Genomic DNA, 14,511 nt, shown 5'->3' with positions numbered 1-14,511 from the left:
AAATTGAAATCAGGAGAGGAGTTAGGCAGATATTACTCTTTAACGTATATCCACAAAGAAGAAAATGTCCTGTAGCTGGCTGTATACCATTAATTAGTTGGCTCTCACCTCTTTCATTGTAATGATCTAATTAATTACTACCTATCAACCCACGTACCACGTGTGGGAGTCCTAAGGCCATATCCATAGGCATTATATGCATCCTTTGGATTTTATTATGTATCCATTTATGTAAGACATTTAAGTATATTTTACCTTAGTATGTTAGCTTAGCATGTTCTTGTAACACTGATGATGCTCTTTTTACAGAGCGAAAACGTTTTGTTTTAATGTGTAGCCCTTTTATGGGCTTTTTAAACAAATATATATTTTACCAAGGAAAATTTTTCATTAAATTTACTTCTTTAATGTATATATTGAAGCCATTTTTAAAGAAGCATAAGCTACTATCTCAAAGTGAAGGAATAAATTAACGGAATCCGAGAAAAATGAGCAAACAGCAGACATAAGGACCACGATAGAAATGCGTTTGAAAAAATGAAAACAATTCTCTGCAACAAAGACTTGAAAGCTGGACATTGAAGCAAGAACATATTAAATAAGCTATACTATATGCTATAAGCTGATGCTTAGAATAGCATGGACATAGAAGAAAACGAACACGTATTTAAGTATTGCAAGAAATTGGCAAAGAAATATGCGAAATAATAAACACAATAAAAATAAAAAAAAGAATGTGTGTGTACTTTGTACGCACGTAAGAAGATATTCTTCTATTACATAATAGGTAATTTAAACGAAGTAAATATACTTAAAAGGTTCTTCTTCATCTTCAGGTGCCGTCCTCGTTCCGAAGTTTGGCTATCATCAAGGCTATTTTTGATACCGTAGATCTAAATAATTGGCAGCTGCTGCACTGGTACCAATCTCTTAAATTTTTCAACCATGAATGTTTTCTTCTGCCAATGGATCTTTTACCTATTATTTTTCCTTTATTATCTATTACTATCTATTATTTATTATATATTACCTATTATTTTTCTTAAAAGGTTATTTGTACTTATTTTATTTAAAAATCAAACTAACTTTCTTATCTACCACTTTCAAAAAAGAAGAATATCTTCAAAAATTATATAATAATATATTTACAATAATAAAATCTATAAAAAAAAATAAAAAAATAATAACTTGCTTGGGGCTCGAACCCACTTCACGTCTACCGCGCCGTACGAAAGCTGACGGCATTTCAAACTTAGTCCTGTCACCAGTAGGGGTACAACGGCCTCCTTAATTCAGATGGACTTACCCAAGTTTTCTTTATGTATTTTGACCCGTAGAACACGAATTTTTTGGGTAACAGTCGATCCGGATGTCGAAAAGATTGTTTTAAACAAAGAACTTGAGGAATCACATAACAGCGATTTTTCGCAAAACAAAACATGTTTTTGTATTCTTTGGGTCATTCTAAGCAAAAAATTATTTTACAAGTTTTTTCGTAGGATGCATAGTTTTCGACATAAACGCTGTTGAACTTTCAAAAAATCGAAAAATTGCAATTTTTGAACCCGAATAACTTTTGATTGAAAAATAAAATAGCAATTCTGCTTACCGCATTTGAAAGTTCAAGTAAAATTCTATCGGTTTTGATTATTTTAATTGCTAAAAATTAATTTTTTTATTGTTAAACAAAGCTGTAAACACATAGTGATTGAATGATGTTTTCAATGCATTTTTAATTTGAAATCGAACGAGTAGGCGCGCATACAGAATTTCTACGTATATTACGTCCATTAAAACGCATGCATTGGGCCCGAAAAACACTATGTGTTTATAGCTTTGTTTAACAAATAAAAACTTAATTTTTAGCAATGCAAATAATCAAAACCGATAGAATTTGACTTGAACTTTCAAATGCAGTAAGCAGAATTGCTATTTTATTTTTTAATCAAAAGTTATTCCGGTTCAAAAATTGCACTTTTTCGATTTTTTGAAAGTTTAACCGTGTTTATCTCGAAAACTATGCGTCCTGCGAAAAAACTTGTAAGACCATTTTTTGCTGAGAATTCCTCAAGTTCTTTGTTTATAACAATCTTATCGACATCCGGATCAACTGTTACCCAAAAAATTCGTGTTCTACGGGTCAAAATACATAAAAAAAGCTTGTGTAAGTCCATCTGAATTAAGGAGGCCGTTGTACCCCCCCTGGCGACAGGAGTAAACTAGACCACATTCGCGTGTACGTCATGTGGGAATATACACAAACTAAACGTTTACACCATAAATTTATATGAATTTAATAAAATTATTAGTTTGATTTTTGTCGAAATAAAATACAACAAAATATAGAGTAAGAAAACAATATATGAGATGAAGATTTGTAGAAATTTTGTTCGTAATCAGATTATGTAAATTAAAGCATTGCCTACTAATAGGTAACTACATTATTTTGTTTACATTTTTCAAATAGATAGGTATTGAAACTATTAGGTATTTCCAACTGAAACATTTAGAATTACGTACCTGCGGCTTTTCAAAACTATTTAAAAAGTCACTATAATTATAAATTTGATTTTATTTCTGTCCACACATCAATAAAAACTAATATTATACAATATTTTTGTTTACCGATAATCTCCATATTGAACAATAATTATTGACAGATCATTTCAAAATTTCAACACCCAATCAGAGCCCGTATAACCACTAATACCATACTGTCGGTGTGCGCATGCGCGGGGATAAATCAAATTTTACCCTCAATCGATTCGCCGCTAAAGAAGAATATCTTCAAAAAGTTACAATATCTGGGACACGTAATGAGGGGACAGCGATATGAAATGCTAAGACTGATAATAAAGGGAAAGATAAGAAGGAGTATTGGAAGAAGGAGAGTGTCATGGTTGAAGAATTTAAGGGACTATTTTAAATGCAGTTCTATAAAACTCTTCAGAGCAGCGGTAAATAGAGTAAAGATAGTGATGATGATATCCAACCTTCGATTTGGAGACGGCACTTAAAGAAGAAGAAGTGTCATTAACTTAGAAAAGAAATATACAGATTGTAGCACAATATCAACATAATTTTAAGAAAAAAATATGTTGATATCGAATTATATTCTTCTTCTTCTTCTTCTTCTTCTTCTTGTGGTAGCACTACAACTCGGAGTGGGTCTTGGTTGAGTGCACAACTCGCGTCTATCTCGAACGACCCGGTCGTCCATGATAGTTGGGTCAGTGGGTAGCCCCATTATTCTTAAATCTAATTATATTAAAAAACAAAGTCATTTGAAGGGATGTCCTTGACCTAAAGATTTTTAAATTCTTCGTTATTGACAATCAGACAATTTAAGTGTAGAAGGGAAATAAGTGACATTAAAGTCCCACTCATTTGTTTTGCCATAAAGATTAAAATAAATTACTAAATTACCTACTAAATAACCAGATTAAACGCTAATGTGCGAGACAGGCGAGCCAGAACAAAATCAGTGGGCATATAACCAGCACCATGATGAATAGAATCAAAACATATACATATATACAGTACATTTCCCGAATTTGCAACAACAATATTCCAAGAAATTAATGCACCACCTTAAAAATTGGTCATTTTTGATGTCTCGAATTTTTTAAACGGGTAGTCCGATTTAAGTTGTATTTTTAATATATTATAGCCTTATGCTTTAACAATATCTCTGTAATAAAATTGTTGCTAGACAGGTAAATTGTCACTTTATACCGGGTGTACCAATCAAACTGTGTTTTTTTTTCTCAAAGTTAACCACACCCTGTGGAATATTCTAGGATCTTTAAAACACTGAAATTAAAACCCAACTATAGCCTTAAGTTTTCTTACCATTCTGTTTTTTGATTCATTGGCTCATGTTGGATAATAAAGAAGTTGTGTACTTTAACAACTAGCCATGTGTTTCATCAATACAGGATGTGCAACAAACTTTAAAGGATAATTCTACATGAAAAAGAAATGACAGTTTGCTTTATAAACCTATGCCCGCAAATGCTTCGTTTCCGAGATGGGGGATGTTGAAATTTTTCTTACAAATTGACGATTTATTTCTTGCTCTAAAACCTGCTGAGATATGCAAATGTTTGCTGGGTTTTAAGAGGTAGTTGTTGCGTATTTTTTGACATTGACCATTGACCATTGGCGTGCATACGGGGTATATGACCGTTCACTACGCGTTTACACAGATTTAATTACAAGCGAAGCGCCTCTTCAATACAAGATTGCTCCTCCCCGGCATTTAAACTAGTAACGTCCCTAGTTTAATGAAAGGGTAACAAATTAATTGGAAGTTCTGTCCGACAAAATACATGGGACGTTTTCGTAGTCTGACGTTCCAAATTTTTAACCTGTTCCACAATTAAAACTTCCCCTGTTAAGTGTTCCCATACATCAAAGTTTGTCCGACTAGACACCCTTAAGCTATTAAAAAATTTTCAGCTTGCTATTAATCAACTTTTTTTTTCATACGTGGGATCCAGACCTATTGCTAGTCTTTCTTATTCCTGGAATTTGATATCATGAAATCTACAAAATCCATGTATTGTACGTATTCGATGATATTAAATCATGTGATTTCACTGGAACACGATTGCAACCTTCCATCGAGTCAAAACAGGAAACTTCCTCAACGGATATTGATAATATAACTGATTGCCGAAATACGCTAAAGCAGTAATCGAATATTATTTATTAAAAATAATTTGCCGTTACCCAGAACGCAACATACATCCGGTCTGGGTTGTCTTAGGTGATTAGGTAACAGTTCCTCTTCCTTTGGAGGTACAGCGTTGGCTCATAGTCTGCATGGTCATTTATAATTATAATAGCCATCTTCTGGTGATTAGCCGTGGAACCGTGACCCAAAAACGAGCAGGTCTAGATATGGAAGCGTTCAAAATATGTAAATATTGTTTTTATGTTTTTAACTTTAAGATGTTCATCGTATATTAATTTAAGTAGTTATATTTCTATCTAGTTAAATTTTGTAGAAATAATTAACCCAATTTTTATAGTGCTACTAGCTGACCCGGCAGACTTTGTACTGCCTCAATAGATAAAAACAAACTTTTGTATACAATAAACTTAAAATAAACAAAAGGAATTCGTAATTAATAAAGAAAAAATGCTCGATGTGAATGAGGTTTTATTATTATTTTTAATTAATTACACATGATGTTTGAAGTAATAAAGTTTAGTTAGAAGTAACAAAATAAAGTTTGTAGTGCAACAGTTACAATCTTAAATTTGTTTAACTTATAATGAATATAACAGCTTTATTTTATCTACATTCAAAACAACCCTGTATTTATAATTTGGTTCGGGGTTGTACAACTATATAGGTGTTGATTAATCAAAATAAAATTAAATTAAAATTAAATATATCATTCAATAAAATGAAATAAAATTAAATAACATTTCATAAAATTGAATAAAAGTAAATAAAAATAATAAATTAATTAAAAAAAATAAAAGTAAACAGAATCTAATAAAAATAAATAAAATTTAATAAAATGACATAAAATAAAAAACATAAATGGAATTAAGAAATGAAATAAAATAAAATAAACGAAAATAAATAAAATACTTAAATTAAATAAAATTAAATAATATTAAACAAAATTAATTCAAATTAAATAAAATTTTATAATTTGTTGCTTGTTCCTTTCGTGTGCTCAGAACTTTTCTCCTGCTTGCCGTTCGTCAGAAAAATTCGGTTTAGAGATATTTTTTGAAAATTTCGAAAAATTAATAAATTCATAATTTTGCCAATTTAAGTCCAAAAGTTAAACAGTTGCACTTTTCTTCGGTGAAATTTGTTGCTCGTTCTTCTTCTCTCCTCAGAATATTTGTACGGCTTAAGATATTGTATTTCAGACACCGATTGCGCTAGAGAAAAAATTTTACTACGCTTCTGCTCGCAATTGAGCAAGGAGTCTATCTACTTAATTTCGTATTTTTCACGTCATTATTGTGAGAATTATGGGGTCATGGGTAACCCCCTTATGACCTACGGGTATGAAATATAGATAACAACATATTTCATAAGCTCATTTTAAAGCTTGATTAATAGGTTTTCAAACATAGTTTGCTAAATTATTTTGTCTTCATTTGTTTTAAAGTTATACCCGTTTGAATTTATAATTTTCTTAAAAAATTGTACATTAATTTGTTTATAAGGATTTCGAGCAAATTTGAGTCATAAACATTTATACTTTAATTAACAATAATGATAGAAGAACTCAAAAGGAACAATTTGAGCTTAAGAAAATGTTCGTAAGTTTATTTTTGGCCAAGATATCGATATTTTAACGGCGCTCTATCAGCTGCAAGATCGGCTCACAGTCAAGTAATATCGCGGTAAAGACACCGATCGACTGCTCTCGTGGTACATTATTTTGCACAGGAGGCCTTGCCTATTCTTAATAAATAATATCAGCTGACTTTTTAGTTATATTTCTGAAATATTAGTTTTTAATATTTTTTCTCATGTTAAATGGGTTGCGTATGTGAGTTCATTTTAAATGAAGTAAAGAAACACAGGCTTACTCACAATCATTTAATTTACTTCGACGACCGGTTTCAATCTCTAAAATATACAGATCATTTTCAGGTCGGCGTTACAAGTGATTAAATGATGCCGTTACAAGGGATGCTTTGTAAGTTCATCGATAACAGGTTTCGTCACATAACGTCCAGAGCATAATCCTATTAGCATAAATTGGACGTTTAAACATGTTATCGATAAACTTACAAAGCATCCCTTGTAACGGCATCATTCTGAAGATGATCTGTATATTGTAGAGATCGAAACCGGTCGTCGAAGTAAATTAAATGATTGTGAGTAAGTCTGTGTTTCTTTACTTTATTTTTTTTTTCTCATTTAGTACAAAAAATAGAAGACAAAAAGAAAATAGAATGAAAGGTTATACGAGGTACATTATGATGATTTAATATAAGAATTATATAAAATTTTATTAGGATCTTCAAAAATGGAAAGTGAAGATAACGTATGTATACATAGAAATTATAATTTGCATTTACAAGTTAGCACGTGAACCTTTACACTGTGAGCATGAGCCGATCTTGCTCCTCATAGAGCGCCATTAAAATATCGATATCTTGGCCAAAAATAAACTTCCGAACATTCTTAAAAGCTCAAATTGTTCCTTTTGAATTCTTCTATCATTATTGTTAATTAAAGTATAAATGTTTATGGCTCAAATTTGCTTGAAACCCTTATAAACAAATTAATGTCCAATTTTGTTAAGAAAATCATAACTTCAAACGGCTATAACTTTAAAACAAATAAGGACAACGTAATTTAACAAACTTTGTTTGGAAGCCTATTAATAAAGCTTTAAAATGAGACCTTCTAAGGCTCATTTGCATGCGTAGAAGCCGAGTTACGATATTTTGCAATTTCCAATTTGCATTGTGCACTAATATTCCAATATCTTGAGTTCTAATTATTGGATTTGAGTTTAGTAAACGATTTTTTCTTCGTTTTTTATTAAGGAAAAAATTTTATTTGAAACATTGTTTTGTATCTCTTTTAGTTTATGAGCGAGAGCCTTATAAACAATTAATTTGTTTATAACAATTTTTCGACCACTCGGATCGAAATCCACCCTCGAAATTCGTAATCTGTAGCCAAAAATCCATAAGAAACCGTTGAGTTTGTCCATCAGAATTGAAAAGGACACCTCTAGGTGACCTCTATTTGGCGCCTAGATTATATCGATGTTTCATGAATTTACAATTTTTCAAATAATCAATGTAACATGGAATCTTGCTTTTTTCGAGTAACTAAACTGTAAATGATTAAAATTCGAATTAGATTTTTTTCGTTTTTTTTTTGGATTTTCTGAAAAAAATTCGCCATAGTAATACTTATTTCGCAGCCATCGGAAAGAAGAGATTTCAATGAAAAAAAGCTCACGGATTTTTTTAAGCAGATATTTTGACGTGAGAATTCTAGATTAAAAATTAGGGTTCTTTCGATATTAAATAAAATAGGAGGGACAATAAATATTTTCAAATTTTTGAAAATATTTGGGATAAGGGTTGAAAAAATTGGGAAAAAAATAATGGTAAAAATAAAAACCAAAAACTCAGTTATTTTAATTTTTTGCATACATTTTGAGGTTATGTCTCCTGGCCTATTGGAGCAAAAAGTACACTAGAACGATTATAATTGCATCAGATAATTTAAATAAATATTTTAAACTGTATATCTCACATAAATTCAAGTAAATCAACTATAGTATGAACAGAAACAATTCGATATATATGAAATAGTTTATTATTTACAAGAGGTGATAATAATCAATTATTTATAATAAACAATGTATTAATTAAAGCATACATTGCATTTTATTGTGATAGTCAATAACAATACTACAGATAAGGGATTATCCATAGATTACGTCGTAAAAGTTTGGACTTTTTAATACACTCCCCACCCCACCCCCTTCATCGTTGTAAAGCGTTGTTTACAGTAGAGACCCTCTCTCTCTTATCGATGTGGTAATTTCAACTCATGACCCCCCCTTTCAGCGGTGCTTTTTAATATAATGTTATTTCTGGATTTTTTCATTTATTCTCAATTTTGTTTATATTAGTATAATATATATCTAATAGTATTCAAACTTTATGTTTTATAAACCAGTAAAAATTATACACACAGTGCACTCATGCCCCCCACCTATCGTATATCATCCGCAATAAGCAAACTTCCCCTCCCTCTTTTCTATGACGTAATTTAAAGGATGTTTAATAATGTAGATTTTTTGGATATTTTTTTTTTGTTAAATTTGTTATAAATTGCACTTTTTAACAAAAAAAACTTTTGAACAGAAGGTTCGTTAAGCTTGACAAAACACACCATCATTATCATCATGCAACCTCTTCAGTCCACTGCTGGACAGAGGTCTCTCCCATTTTTCGCCACTCTCCACGGTTCTGTGTGTCTTGGTGCCATTTCTTGGACAAAAGAGTGTCTGTGGACAAAAAAGATTAGAGTGTCCTATAGAGAAAAAATTACCTTTCAAATGATGTGCCACTCGACCACACTTGCTATTTAAAAAAAAGGGGGTTGATGCGGGGCAGTAGAGGGGTACATTTGAGGGCATGCATTTCGCATGAAAATTCGTCCCCCTTCCAGTATAAATTGACTTGTTTTTTTTTTATTTTGAAGAAACTCTTGTTTCTGAGTTTCTGGGGGGTCAAATTTTCGTTGGAATACAGTGTAGTTTCGGTTTCAGTATCTGAAAAAATAATTAATAAAAGTTTGCCAAATATTACCTACATAACCCAAAAATTTTTTTTAAAAATTCAAATATTTTTCCTAAGCTCAATTGTGATCCAAAAAATCTGTAAAAAATGCAGAGTGTTTTTGGCTAAATATATGTTCATGAATAGTTCCATATTTTTTAAAGCAAAGGATCGCTCAGAAAAATTTTTTTTGCGAAAAAACACATATTTGCCATAGGGGCCCCTGAGACGACCTAGGGAGCTATAAATTTGGCTAAAGGGCTTTCTAAATATATACTTTCGAATGCAATATCCCAAGCAAGGATCCAATGAGCATTGGGAGGGGCCCCTTAATGCTATAGTTAACTATATAATAATAGAAGACAATCCTTAAATAAAACAAAACTTATAAAATTGTTTCTCTAATTTTGTTATTTCTTATGTGGAATAAAAATCTCGTGTAAACGGTAACAAGGTTCGTTCACAACAAATTAAGTCATTAACGTAAGGAACCATGCGATAGATGTCAGTTAAAATCTCAAACAAATGTTTACAAAAAATATTTGTTTTAACACGCACAGAAGCTAATAACAAAAATAAATATGAAACTGCCATGCATTGATTATTTGTGTCACGTTTTTGAATACTATTATCGTTTAGATCAAATCATGTTAATTGGACAGAATCTGACAGAATACTAAATAAACAATGAACATATTTACCAAAAAAAATTTTAAATCGAAAAAAAGGAAAATTACTTTATCAAAAATTAGGTATTTTTGATGCTGTCATGAATTTGTGTTTTGCTGTAAAATAAAAAAGTGTATTATGTTTTATGAAAAAGATGATTTACTGTACTACAATAAAATAGAAGAAAGCCAATTAAAGAATGTATACATATTATTACAATGGGATTAGCCACAGTTGATTGTAATGACAATTACATTTTTACCTAAAAAGATTTGACGTTTCGAATTCCACTCCGAAAATCGTTGGCAAAAAAGGAGTAAGAAAAGAAATTGTGCCTAGGACAATGAACCCAGACATGAAAAATCAAAGAATCGGCTCTCATCCTACTAAAGTACTAAACGAAGAAAAATCTGTATCAAAGCCATCAGCAGAATGCAGCAGGCTTTGGTTGTCAATACTCAAAGAAGAAGTGAACAACAAGAATATGCAACACAATACACAAGTACACAATTTACAATGGACCGTGATAGTGTGACGTCAAAACGTCAAAAAGGTTTCCAAACAAAGCAAACATGTGACGTCTGTCAATTGATTATACACGTGGTTTGTGTAATCATTTTTAATTTTGTTTTGTTTTAAAAATCATCTGCACATTTTTTATAAGGACACAATCCTTGTTAGTCATACATATCACAGTGTATCAATAATATTGCTTTTAATTTTATAAAATGTCCCTACACAAAATCAAGGATTTACACACTACATAGTACTTACTGCGTTTCTTCAGGATGTTAACCAGTACTATTTGGAAATATGGTGGAAAATATATTATGAGCATTGATTACAATCGGGTACCCAACACATTACCATTTTGTAAAAATTAAATGTCCTACAAGCAATACATTCTAATTATAAAAACGAAAATAAAAATTGGCAAACACCACGTGTGACTTTTTGACACATTTTTGTTTTGTTTAGCCAACACTGATTTGACGTCACGACTATCACGGTCCATTTATACATTAAAAACTTATAATTCAAGAACATTTCCGAATACAACAAAGATCAATCTCAAAACACATAGAAATAATGCATAAACACATAGAATAATCAAAATTTGATGTATTACAGGGCGTAATACAGGGGGGGGGGCGGACGTGAAGATGTTGCACATTACATTTTGTATACTTTTAATGGCAATATATTGTTTAAAGCTCCGGAAAACCTAAGGAGGGCCACAACCCTTTTCTGAAAATGATTTCCAGAGTGGAAATCAAAACATCAAATCATTTTAAGTAAAAATGTAATTGTCATTACAAGAAAGCAGTTTTAGAGCCTTATTAAAAGAAAATATCACATCAAGTATTTTGTTTTGATTTCGTATCAGTTTCTGCACGCAGTACATAAAAACATCTTAACAGTTAGTTGGTAGGTACTTTTACACGAATAAAAGTGAATGTAAATTATTTTTGTCAGATTAAACTTCTCATTTACATTATTTAAATACCACCTACTCATGGGCGCCCATACCCATGGGCAAGGGGAGGCCGTGGCCTCCCTAGCTGTTCGGTTTTTTTAAACTATATATTGTCATCCAAAGTATATAAAATCAAGGGCGGCTCTGGCAGGGAGGCGCTAGGGGCACTGCCCTCCCGCTAGCTCACTTAATGTAGTAGATATCTCATACAATTTATTTTGAATGAATCTTTCTTTATTTAAAAAGCTAATAAATATTCAGTCGATGCGACGAGACGCTACAAAAAGTATACAAATACATAATTTAACAGTGTTTACCCGCACCATTGATTAACAACAACTACACAGTGTAGTTTTTAATCAATGCCCGCACCCGATGATGGGCTCTTTTTCGAGCGACCGCGGCCACTGTTGTCAAGTTAGAAAAATATCGGGCTTTGGATGATGACTTGCCGTGTGCTAAAAAATAAATATCCTCAGATTCAGGTAGTAACTGCCAACGTTACGGTATTTGCCTTAGCAATCGGTATCGCATCAGTATACTTCACTCCGGACACAGCCCGAGCTTAGTTTTCGGTCTGTTAAGTGTACAATTCTTAATAATTCTGAACTCATTATTGTTAATATCCGATAATTCGATATGACAACAAATATTAATAGTGTAGGTACGCTTTATTAAGACAAAAGTACTTTGGACTTTTTTTAAATACAAAACAATTAGGACCTTCTAGACCAATGGTTCCCAACCTTTTATGTCTGGCGACCCACCTTCTGATGTTTTTTCATATTCGCGACCCATCCCTCACCCATGATGATACGCTATTCTGTACTCTGTACGTCACTCAGCTACTGTAAGAGCCACGCCGCGACCCACCTGAAATCTGCCCGCGGCCCACTAGTGGGTCGCGACCCACCGGTTGGGAAACGCTGTTCTAGACCAAAATTGGACATAATTCAGGCGGGACAAAGTGGTAATAGACAATAGAACTTTTAATCGAAAATGCAATAAGAAACATTATTTGTTAGCAGATTTATTATGTCGCTTCTATTGTTTTAAGTGTTTATTGTTTTCACCACAAGTGGACGAAGCTTGGACTATCCGGAGTGTTAATGATAAAACATATCTCAGAGAAAATTAAAAAACTGCGTTAGCTTTAAGGCTCCAAACATAATACCAATTATTAGGGTCAATAAATATTCAATCACAGTTAGACTCGACTTTTAGAAGATAAATAAAAGAAACAACGAGATAGTTGCCAAAAACAGATACGTATTAAATAGAATAATCGACTGCATTAAATTTTGCGGAGCGTTTGAATTAGCTCTAAGAGGTTACGATGAAAGTTTGACATCTACGAATCCTGGAGTATTTCGGGGACTTATCAACTTAATGGGAGAAGTTAACACTATATTGCAAAAACATGTAACCAAAAATAATACAACCTTTTTGGAAACTTCAAAAATTATTTAAAACGAACTGCTGGATTCAATGTTATTTATAGCTCGTGGATTAATAAGCACAGAGATAGAAATGGCTCCTTATGTGCCAATTGAGGCTGATGAGACTACTGACGCCTCCGTTTAAGATCAAATGATTTTATTTTTAATTTTGAGATATACCCTTGACAATCAAATCTTTGAACGATTATGGGGATATTTTATGTACCTGATTCGCATAATGCAGAGGGAATTAGTAAGTGTATTTGAGAGCAACTTAATAATTTAAACTTGAACAAGACAATACTCCTAATAAGTCAATTGGCCAAAGTTATGATGGCGCCGCAGTCATGTCAGGCAAAATTAGTGGAGTTGAAATTCTTTTCCGTATGCTCATTTTAAATCCATTGTTATGCCCACCAGTTTAATTTGATTGTATCCAAGGCAGCTTTTGAGCATCTTCTTCTTCACGCGATTGCCAACCTCCGCGACGGAGGTTGGCAATCATCATGGCTATTCTGATCTTAGATGCTGCTGCTCTGAATAGTTAGGTTGATGTGCATCCGTACCAATCTCTCAAGTTACGCAACCATTAGATTCTTCTTCTTCCTACACTTCTCTTGCCCTGGATTTTCCCCTGTGTAGGGGAAAGGCGGGCAAAATGGGGTACTTAAGGTTTAAATTCGGATTTAAAAAAAATCTGTAACTTTTAAGGTCTTAAAATAAGACAAATATCATTGTTATAGTATTAACTATTTATTAATATAATTTAAATTTAAAAAAAGTCAAAGTTTTTTTTATTATGTGAAAAAACAGAAACTAATGTAAATTGCCCCATTATGCCCGTCGTATAGGGTAAAATGGGGTACCAAATTGAAACCAAGAAAAGCCTATTGACAAAATTCGCATACAAGTACTACTTCATCATCCTCATCTTCTACACCTGCACATGAATTTTTAGCCCATTTAAGGCAATTGGATCGGCTTATCCATCCTTCTGTGGAACTTGAATAAAAGTTTCCGCAGAACCAGTCAGTGTCACTATCTTCGCCTTCTGAATCTGACTCTACTTTGTGAGTTTGATTCAATTGCGACTTCTTACTCGTCTGTGATTTGGTTTGATCATCTGCTATCTTACTTGGTATGGTAAAAGGGTAAAGACTACCAATAGGTATGGTAAAAAGGGTACCCCATTTTGCCCAAAGAGCAGATTTTGAGATTATGACCTGTTTAAATTATTACAAGTGTTTATTTTTTAACATAATGACAAACGAATACTCTAGAACACATTTACTGTTAGTTGGAAGTAATGATATTAAATAATAAATTGTTTTAGTAATACTAACGATGGATTATTTTTCGGCCGATATTATAACTTGGTTAACTAAAAACGCACATGTACTCTTCACAACAATCGACTAACAGTTAATTATATCTACTTTATGACAGAAGGCGTAAACAGGCGTCTATAATATAATTTCATTAACGTCGTATAGATGGAGCGAGTGATATTGAAAAAAAGGGGGTACCCCGTTTTAGGCAGCTACCCCGTTTTGCCCGCCTTTCCCCTAATTAATTGAAGTATGTTGTATCTCTCATTACGCATAACATGCCCCAGGTATTGTAGCTTTC

At 32.3% G+C, this 14,511-nt stretch overlaps 1 protein-coding gene across 1 annotated transcript in view; it reads left to right on the top strand.

The window, feature by feature from the left end:
- LOC114334834 (zinc transporter ZIP1) overlaps nucleotides 1-14,511 on the top strand; it is a 100,028-nt gene that overhangs the window by 21,406 nt on the left and 64,111 nt on the right. The window lies entirely within an intron of this gene.

Source organism: Diabrotica virgifera, chromosome 5 (genome assembly GCF_917563875.1).
Source record: "Diabrotica virgifera virgifera chromosome 5, PGI_DIABVI_V3a".
In the NCBI taxonomy this organism is placed as follows: Eukaryota; Metazoa; Arthropoda; class Insecta; order Coleoptera; family Chrysomelidae; genus Diabrotica; species Diabrotica virgifera.
This window is presented reverse-complemented; position numbering and strand designations above follow the sequence as displayed.